Genomic DNA, 11,068 nt, shown 5'->3' on the forward strand with positions numbered 1-11,068 from the left:
TTTTGATAAAGGATATGGCTGGAAAGAGGCTGAAGGCACTCAGTCTGGCCAGAACAGTTGTCTGAGGTTCCTGGGACCACTCAGGTAAGTAAACAAGAAGAAGAACCTAGACAAGAGCTTGAGCTAAAAATTAAACAGGAAGGCTGTATGTATCTGTCACTCTTTTAGAACCCCTTCAGACTGGAGTCCAAAGGAAGCAGCTGCCTTCAAAGCCTTGTAAATCTTTTAGAAACCATTCTCACTGGATCCCTGCTTCTCCTCCATCTGTGTATTTTCACTACTTTCAGCTGAAAAAGTAAATGGCTTCAAATAACGCCTTGACTTGGCTAAAGCTCTAGAAAAAAATAACGGTAAATTCATACTATGCTTTCGTACTATGCTGATTAGTGCTGGGCACATGTTTTAGGAGAGAAGCATAAATAAGGGAATTCTCTGGTTTTAGCCAAGCATTACAAAATCCACTTAGAATGGTAGTTGTGGTAAGGCAAACTGGTGTCTAAGAACACAGAAATGAAAGCTACTTGACGTACAAACTAATGAGTCAACATGGGAGCAATGTATTTCACAGTTTCATAGACTTTTATAATGAACTAAGGGCTTAGGCTCTCTTTGTTCTATTCTATAATCAATACAAGTGCAGACACTGTTTCAGAAATCACAGTGGACATTTTTGGAGAAGCATTTAGTTATTTCTAGTTCACATAGTCAAGATTTCAAAAGGAACTAATTTTGCACTAACGAGCAAACAACCTGAAAGGTTTCTTGTTTGTAAACTAGGTTTGGTTTAATCTGAACGAGTTTAAAGAAAGGAGCTATTACTACTGAGACTGCAGTATCATTAACGTCAGTCAAAAGATTTCAATAATAAAAACAGCTGCTTACACTTAAATCCAGATTTGGTGAAACATCTCAGCACTGACTCTCCACAACCATTGGACAAAGTCTGTAGGACAGAATCTGCTTTCTCAGACTGTATTAGACATGAAGCTAACACAGAGAGCTAAACAAAGACCTAACACAAATTACTACTCCTGTTATTCTAATTACACACTGTTTCTGTAGTACTCAGAATTCCTTGTGAAGGACTAGAGTTGGTCCTGTTGTGTTATATGTTTTACAAATGCATAAAAAATTACTATCCTTGCCCCACAAGAACCAGGACCACAGTTTTCAAGTACAGGGGATTATGGGGAACATATAAGAAAATATTATTTGCAATGGAAAATTATGAGTTCAGTACTCCTACAATCTTATGGTGGGATGGTCAAGATTAGTTTGTAGGCATCATGGCAGAAGATACCTTAGGGAGGGTTTCATGGTGATTCTATGGATCTTCTCAGGATGGTGGGCCAACTGTGGTAATAACATGCTATGGGAAAGTTGTATTATAGATTAATTTAAACATGAAGGTTATGGTGGCAATGCATACGTGCTCATCACAGTACTGGCCAAGAATTGTGGTGCCTAGCTCTCTTCAGGAAGATTTTTATAATCTTTGCTGAGAGAAACTTCTGTAAGACACAGAAACCAAATGGAGAGGTGTGAGGACCAGCATAGTAGTGTACAGGGCAGCCAAAGAAGGATCTGATATATGGATGGGAGAAGGGTAGAAGGATTTGGAGGGGGAAATGGACTCACTGGTGCTTTATAAGTGGGTTTGACTTGTGAGCAAGAAGTATCAAAAGAGTAAGTAGTAAAGAAGAGCTGAAAATTACTTGTGCAAGTGAAGAAGAGCCAAGCAAAGAAAAACAGCCAAGAAATCTCTGTGTATGTCAGAAAGTGAGAAAATAGAACTGTAGGAGGAGAAGCCAACAAGAGGATTAGACAAAGGAAAGGATGACTACTCTGTCAATTTTCTTTTCAAGGAAATCCACAAGATCCTATGCACTAAGAGAAGTGAAGGCAGAAGAAGAGGTTAAAAAAGAGGTAGTGCAAAGGTCATAGTAAAAGAGCAAATTACTACCACAGAAAAAAATGCCCAGGTATGGGGCTGTTGCTTGGCTGGCCCTGGCCTGCCCTGCTTCCCAGCTGGGGGTAGTTGGGCAGGGTAGGTCCACCCCACCATCTCTTCCCACTTCACCTGATCACTAAGAACCCTCATCAGTTTTGTCATTCTGGCAAGATGTGATAAGGACTTAGTGACTCCCTAAATTTTGTTCTCCTTCAGCCTTCTCTGAATTCTGAATTATCTCCAGTGAGAAAAGCATTGACCCTGACTCTCCCTCCTGATGCCTTACATAGCAGGTTCATCCCAGTGATGCTTGCAAGACAACAGAACATTTTGTTCAAACAAGGAAGCAAGCTTGATAATTTGGAGTTGGGTGTCTCGTTTCCATCAACTTCCGGATTTAGTGGTCTAAGTCTTTAATAGAGGGATGCTTAAGGTCTGAAATAGTAGCCTAAATTAGTCCAACTACAGCAAATAATATCCCACTCCCTAGAGAGATTGTATCTTAGTCATCAGCCAAAAACTTACGCCACTAGTTATGAAAAATACAGCTGATGGGTCATTGTCAAATAGTTTAAATTGAAATTCAAAACACTTTTTGGAACTTTAAAATGTGTCTTGGTATCAAAAATCAGGATCAGAGTATATGTTGATTTAAAAGAGTAGAAAAAGAATAATAAACTGTATTCTGGAATTGTTGCATGCTTTGGGAGCACAAGCAACTAACTTATGGGACAGTGTATTATCTTATTACTCCCAGGATCATTAGCATAGTGAACAGCAAATTTGTCATAGGATATGCCTTACTTCTTCCAGAAAATAGTGGGACAAATTCTGGCAACTTTTCTGTAGAAACTATCATTATTCTTTGTGTAATTACTCATTAGTCAAAGCACTGTAAGTTACAAAGAGGTGAATTGTGATGAATTATACTCTACTCATTGTAATTCCACAGTGGGAGTATATGAAGAATATGAACCAGGCCCAAGATTACCAAAGTAGATTAAACTATTGATAATCCTTGAAGGAAAGGTATTTCAGTAACTTTTGTCAAGGAAAGATGTTAAATACAAACCCATCTTGATTCTCACCAGGTATTGTTCTTATACAGTTTTTAAAGGATCCAATTTTTAAAGTTTCTAGGCACTTCCTGTGAACTACTGAGCACTGTCAGTTTTCATGGTCATCAATCATTTCTTCCACCACAGAATTTCAGAACATTTTCCTCTCTAAGGACCATTAAGGTCAATGAGGAGCAAGAGATGGGTGAAGAGAGAGACAAATGCATGCAGAACTGCCACTGCTGATCTGAGTAACCAGGTACAGGAAATAGGAATGTAAGCACTAAAGCAGTATTTGCTGAGAAACCTGCTATTATACTAGCCCTTAGTATAGGGGCCCTTTCTTATACTGTCAATGTCACAATTTTGTGAAAATACACTTATTTCATTTGACACATGTAACCGTGCAACTGCTGTGTAAAAAATGTAACCACACTATCTGTTGGAACCTCCCAGGCTTCCACATTGAGCTGAGTGCTTCAGTGCTTCCATTTGTGTTGTATGAATAATACATACAGCTTTAATATCTCAGAAATCTTATTAGCCCTCATGTAATGGGTCTTATTATCAGCACCAAAGTTTCTGTAAGGTTTTGTGTGTGATAAATGCAACAATGAAAACCCATACCTCCCTGCTAAAATCAATAATCACTTGAATTTATGCAGGTAAACTAAATATAAAGGGAAAAGAATTTCTCTGCCAGCTTAAGAGAATGCCTATCTTAACAGCTCAGAAACTGGAAAAAATGGCCATCATCCTTCATCTTCTCCCTTCTAAACAAGTTTACACTGGTGTATTAATTTGTCAGTTCATACAACGATTATTGCATAACCAGTTCTGGGTGTGTGTTACCAGGTATTTAAGAAGCAAAGCCAAAAGTTGGTTATCACTGTTTGTCTCCACAAGAAGGAATGCATGGTCATAATTCTGACCCGAAACTAGACTGTATTTACTTAGAAATGTGTCATTAAGATACCTAGCCTACTGTTATTTACTGTCCTAGAGCAACAGTTAAATGTTGACAAATGAGGAAGCTGGAGAGGGGTGTTTTGGGTTCTTCTTTCTTTTGTGGCATTGATTCACAGTGAATCCCGCTGGGTATACCTGGAGCCATGTGCAGCCACATATGCAAAATAGGTTTTTAACCCCCCATACATACAAGTATTATGTATGTATATTATGTAGTACCCTGCATCGGGGTGGGCCTTATGGGCATGACTACATATATGTACATATTTACTTTCATGAGGATTATTAAACTTTTTTTTTTTTTAAAAAAAAAAAAAAAACATTTTGAGTTCAATGCTTACAATCCATCCATAAAAGATATTCTATAAGAATAAAATATTATTTAAATTTCAGTTGGTAGAATCCACACATTTAGTTCAGCTAATTATCTCTAGTCATTATCAGCTTTATCAGTGAATAAACAATCTTTGTTGTATGCAGTATCAGGACACAAAAGAATGGAAAATACAGTGAGGAAATGATTTTCATCAAGAAAAGAAAATGTGAACAAAATCTTTCTGCCTCCAAGTGATCTGTCAATAAAAGGTCATCCTGTAGAAGCCACACTGAGCACTGGAATCTGCCTCAGTACGGCTTATCTTCATTAAAGTCAGTGAAGCTTCTCATGAGTAGACCATGGCATCTATTTAAACCTCCTTGAAAGCAGCTGGGGACTGCTCTTTGGAGCATTCAGAGCATCAGCTGACGGTATTCTTGGAACAGAGAATCATTCAACCTTCAGCTCATAAATCATACTTACATGGAAAAAAATTATCAGCCTTTAGGATACATTTTCGTATGGTTGTATTTGTTTTAGTAGTTTTCCTACTATTTTTAAAAATAATGCATAAAATCCAAACAATTTCTTCCTATTATATTTGTCATTGCAATGAGCTCTAGGATGGCATTAGCAAACACAGAACATTGCACTGAGATAAGGCCTTCATTTATCTGTGTATCCATTTGTTATACAATTTGAATTACTATCAATGTAGAATCATACCATTACTCAGCAAGGGAGCTGTCAGGAACCTATGAACATTACTGAATTTTTAATGGTATTTCTTATTCACATATAATAAGCACAAATAATAAGCACTTATTCACAAAAGTACTTGCTACAGAAGACAAGCAAATATATTTATGTCAGTTGGGGCAAAAAGAAACTACAGAAAATATTTCTGTACATGTATATTAACACAAGCTTTGTAAGAATTGACAGTGTGTTTATACAGTGACTTTCCAAAAATGGATCTCCACATGAGATCAATGGCCATAATAGGAATTTTTGTAGATATTGGTTTTGGAGAGCTACAGTTTTGATTCGGTTTAGTCTCTGATGATTAAAATATACATCTTTTTTCAACTCTTCCCATACTAAATACAACCAAAATTTCACTATTTATTACTTATTTAAAGTGTGTCACATTACCATTAGATTCTCAACCAAGCAAATTTTTGCTGTTCAGCCACTATTTAGAAGAGCATAACTTGTGGCAAGCTTAGAAATGCTTAATTTTCTACCACGTGTCCCTGCTAAAGGTATTAAAGCTATTCTCATCACCAAAGTTAAACAAGCACACATTAAGTAATAACAGGGATCCAGCCTGTAATTAGATTCAGACAAGGACTGAATTTGGGATGAGTTTAGGACTCAGTTGTCAAGAACTACCATGCTTTCTAGTCAGAGATTATTTTGGAGCTACTTTTCTGACTTCAGCTCAAACAGGTATTTACAACAACATTGAATACTGCCTTTGTGTTCTCTGTTCTTTATGTTCTCTGTTTCTCTGTTCTCCTCAAGAAAAAAAAATAACAAGATTGTTGGAGATACATGTCATGACTTTCAAAATCATGGAGGAAAAACTGAAAGGAGCGTTTTTTCCATCAAGCAGAGGGGAAAGAGAATTTAAAAAGTATTCTCTGTGCTGGAGGATGGTAAAACCATGACTTTGCAAGCTGATACTCTTCTCTTGATTACAGATGGAGGAAAAGATGCTCAGCTCTTCATAAAGCTAGAGTATATGTGCCTTATCGGTGGAAGTTGAAAGAAGAAAAGTAGACTCTTGTGTAAAATTTCCTGTCCTCTGACAACAAGCAACTGCAGTGGATTCATGTCTTGGTTTGAAATCCAATCCATTTATTACATAGCCAGGAAAATGTGAGGCACTTGAAGAATAAATGTTAAGCCTAAAGGCATGCTTAATTTAGCAAAAACAAGTTTAAATATAGCTCCAGTTATGGAGCACACAGCTGACTCATCATTTTTATCTTACATATGAGCAACTCCCAAAATAAATGAGGTAAGACCAGTGAACATGAAGAGACAATCAAAAGTGATCTGCCCCTTTTCCATGCACAACAGCAAAAGTAGATCAATGGCAGTGCTGGCAAAAAATCATTTATGTAGCAGCATTCTAGTGTAATTGATAACAACATGTAGACATTCTCTGAAATATTTGGGATAGATATTCTTTTATCTTGAGAATATCTAATCTTTCCTGCCAGAAAAAAAAATATTGATTAGTTGGAAATCTTGGTGGAAGCAGGGGTACTAATGATAAGAAATGAATTTAAGAATCTAGAAAATTCTTAGTACAGGATGAAGACTATATTCCTTCTCCCCTTAGAATCCAGAATTTTGGATAGAATAAAATTTAAAAATTGATGGGTAGAAGAAAGATATAAATCAAGGACCTACAGCCTTTACTGAGATAAGTGTTTACTTATTCATTGGTGAGCTTTCCAATTTAATGAAGAATTATATCCTCAAGTTCATTTTGTTCACATCGAACTTTAGAAAAATAGAATTGCAAGGGACCTTCAGAGACAGTGGCATTCTGTAATAGTACAACCAGGCATACCAACATCATGAATAATGAAAAGACAAATATCCGTAAAAATGCCATCTGCTGAAAACCTCTGTTAAAACTCTTCAGGCAATGTCCCTGGGATACAGAGGCAGGGCGGAAAAGAAATTGGGAGATTCATGAAAAATTGTCAAGAAGACCACAAAGCAGTGAGCAGCAGCTCTTCTTCACCTAGAAAAGATAATGGTTTTTGATGACGTTGTGACCCTTCATGAGAAGCAGAGATCTGATAACTACCATTAAACACTGACAGAGCCAATCTCCTAAGGAGGAATGAACATTTTCAATGCAAGGGAGCATGGGATGGGAGCAAATGAATGAATTCTCATTTCCAAAATGCTGGGGAAAAACTGTTTTTGGATATCTTTTTTCTTCTCTTACATCTAATATAGATCTTACTTGCCTCAGCTTAAAGCCATTGCATTTTATTCCATCCATACCTCCAGTCTTTCCTGATGATCATTCTCACTGCTGTATTCATTTTATTTGGTTTTCATGTCTCTTGAACCATTGATATGGCCTTGCAGACAGTTTTTCACGTAGCTTTCTATTAGTCTCAGTGAGAATAAATTTTGTTAGGTGGGTTGTATGTGTGTGTAATGAAACAATGTTTAAACATACAAGACATCTACTACTTTTCTCCCACTCACAAAACATATCATCCTGACCTAGAAGGAGGTTAGAATAGTCTGATTTGATTTGTTCCTGAAATAAAAATAATAATAAAAAAAAAAAAAATTCCTCATTGCTTATTTATTTTAAGAGATAGAAGCTTAATTGGCTAGAGTCAAAACTCTGGCTCTACTTTTCCCTCACTTTTAGAGATGGCTATATCTAGTCTTCTCCATCCTTTCACAAGCTTAACCACCATCTGTTTCTTCAGATTACCACTTTCTGTCCTAAATAGACTTGCTCCATTCTCAGCCTAAGGTAATTCATCTGAGAATTGCTAATCAATTTGAAAATATCTTAAAGAAACTAACCCACGCACTTTCAAATTTTTTCACCCAAAATCTAGCCTGAATCTGTACTCTTTTTACTCTCATATTATTTATATCAGTTGGCTGCTTATGGTTAGTCTTTCAAAAAGACTTTTCAAAAAGACTACTTCAGACTTCTTTCCTTCCTTTGTTAATAACATAGGAATTAACATATTTTTTTAAGTATTTATTTATTTTTATATCCTTTCATACTTTTTTTTCTTTCTTACATTTTTTCTTTCTATACTACAGGTGTTTAACTTTTAAATGTATCCTTCAAGTAGGAAAATCAAGGTACATACATATACTTTCAGTTCTGAATGGGGGAATGTCCTCTAATTGTAGTCATAAATGGGGAGAAATAATTTCACTTCAGTTTTCTAAAAGCAGGTGAGTACTGAAACATTTTCAACTTAAAAAAGAATAAAATACATTAGGAATATTTATCTAAGAACAGTGAAAGATTTTTTGTTTGTTCAGCACTGAAGAAAATTTGATGGTATCACAAAAAAAAATGACTACTGGTGTCAAAAACAATTCTTTATGTAAATATGAGATAAGAATTCCTTTTGCTAAACGTATATCTCTTAAAAGTTGAATTCACTGTTGAATTTAAAACTTTTCAGATATCTGGAAACTACATGAAAAACTGATTTTCAAGAAGAAATTGAAGAAAAACAATTTTATGCTAGTACAATGATAATAGTAGAAGTTCTTACAGCTCTGTCACTTTCAGGCAGTTTGTGTGTTGTAAAAAAACACATGTCAATATGCAAGATTTGATACTTGCTTTTTATTCATGGTGAAAACAAAGTACTAAATCAGCCTACAGGTGTTTGTTTATATATATATATATATATATACACACATATATATATATATATAAACTAAGTTCTCTGATGCTAGTGTTAACAAGACCTAAAATGTTTTGTAACTTCTGACAATTTGATTTATTTTTTTTTTCACAGACTCAGACTCTAGTGAAATCAACAACATTTTAATTTACATAAAATTGTAAAACCTTGGAATTGGATTCCATTCATAATACTCTATTTTTATAGTGGATTGTAAAACTTCTCCTAATACTAAGTGATATACTTGGATTAAGTATCAAAACTGTCAACAGTTAGTTTTGCTCAGAGTACCATGGAATATGTGCAATATATGTTTTTACAATAATTTAAAAAATATGAAAATGAAAAGAAGAATTTCCTAAGTTTTTCTAAATAGTCTTCAGTATATCTGTTTATGTTCCTGAGCAGGACGCATAGTTCTGGGATGTGTGCTATATGCTTTTCCATTTTCTCTTAATGGCAAAACCAAAATAAAAGATTATCCTTTTTGGACCACCATCAAGGGGTAGGAGGAAGAACTTGAGAAATACAGTTATTTTTCTTAGGAGATGCTCAGATACATTACAGTGGGTCATAATTAAATCAGCAGAGAGTGATATCTCTGGAACACCCGTTGTATGTCAGACTGGTATTAATCATCTCCAAGGTGATCCCGGTTACTATGGGAACTATGATATTTGTTTGTGTTCTTAGCACTGGCTGGTGGCCGAAGTTTGGCAGCCTCCTTACAGTAATCCAGCAGATTAGAAATGTTAAGTCTCTGTCATGAATTTTTCATTACTGCTGTCAGTATGAATCTGTCCTTTACCAAAATAATTACTAATTAATAAATCCTACTCTATGTTCAGATGGGAAAGGTTGCCTGTGCTAAACCTGCCCTTTTGTAACCAAGCTGTTTAAACCCTTTTGGATTTTGTCAAGCAAAGAAAGAACCCTTTTTTTTTCACTTGCTAAGCTCTTTTGAAAATGTGAAAACTCCTTGCCATTCCTTTTTCCCTGTGACTTTTAGAGATATTTATTGAAAAAAAAAAAGATGAATCGTTCTGAAGAGAGGCTTGACTCAGATGTATCATTCCCTCTTGTTTAATTAATTCCTGCTCTCCATCTACTCCAGAGAATTGCTCTGGTTAACAAAAGAGTGTCTGAAAGTACAAGTGAGTTCCTGGACCAGCTCACTTTGTTCTTTCCCAGAGCTGGGGTGAGACCTGACTGTGTCCTCCTTTGTTCCTGCGGATGGGTGGGTGGCAGCATGGCTGTCCTGCACCTCACACATGCCCACCACTCTGGGTGCCCCATGAGAACTGATCCCCAGGAGCTTTCTGAATGCTCCTGATGACTTCAGGCAGTCTTTCACGCTTCATCCATGGAGAAAATGCCTGAGAGTCATTAGATCCCATTTAAACTGTTGCAGAATAGCAAAAGACTTCCTTCAGGAGTGGAGATCAAAGGAGAAGGAGTGGGGAAACATTCTTAAATTCCCAGAAATTTGCAGAACTAATTTATCATCATGCAAAAAGTCTTGTTATCCTTGACTCAGTGCTAAAGAAATGTCACACAAAAAACTGGATGTATTATTGGAAATGTAATTGGAGGAGGGGAAGGAAAAGCAGAGATATCTAGAGCGCATTTCATTTTCCTGCTTCAGTGGCTATCTTTACTCTGTGTAGATGCCATGCTTTGCTTCCCCTTTTATTTTGTCAGGAGAGAAGCAGACAGCCCTTAGAAAGTCAGCTGCACTTGAGTCATGCAGAAAATCTGATCTTACTTCACTCGTAATATAAACTCTCAGAGACACCTTTGTTGCAATGTCGAGTTATGTGTGTATAAGAATACCTCATGCTTATATATTCTTTTTTTTTTTTTACAAAGACATACTTATCCTGAAGGAGTTACAACCACACTGTGCCTTCATTTTATATATATATATAAACTTTAAAGGGTCTTTTTCAGCATTCAGCCTTACTCCAGTCTTTTATGTGATCCAAACCAAGAACAGGTGAAGTTCAGGGGCTCAGGATTTTTTGCAGGAATGAGGCCTTGGTAATACTGAAGAGTAGTCCAGACCGCTAATAGGATGTTGACCACTAATAGGAAGTTGAAAGAAATAAGAGAAAAACACACAGGAGTTGAGGAAGACAAGAGACACTGCTGTTGAGGAGAGCACTTTTAAGCAAAGTGGAAATTTTCATCTGAACTCTGTTGTTGATGGTGTATTTCAGCCAAACGTGTTCTTCATCAACATTAATTTGTGCTGAGGAGTTTGCGTTTCCATTATAAATAGCACTGCCTTCCAAAATGTTGTCTGAACACAAGATATGAAAATGCTATGGAAGACTTAGTCAAGTGC

The sequence above is a fragment of the Anas platyrhynchos genome, chromosome 3 (genome assembly GCF_047663525.1).
Source record: "Anas platyrhynchos isolate ZD024472 breed Pekin duck chromosome 3, IASCAAS_PekinDuck_T2T, whole genome shotgun sequence".
NCBI classification, from domain to species: domain Eukaryota; kingdom Metazoa; phylum Chordata; class Aves; order Anseriformes; family Anatidae; genus Anas; species Anas platyrhynchos.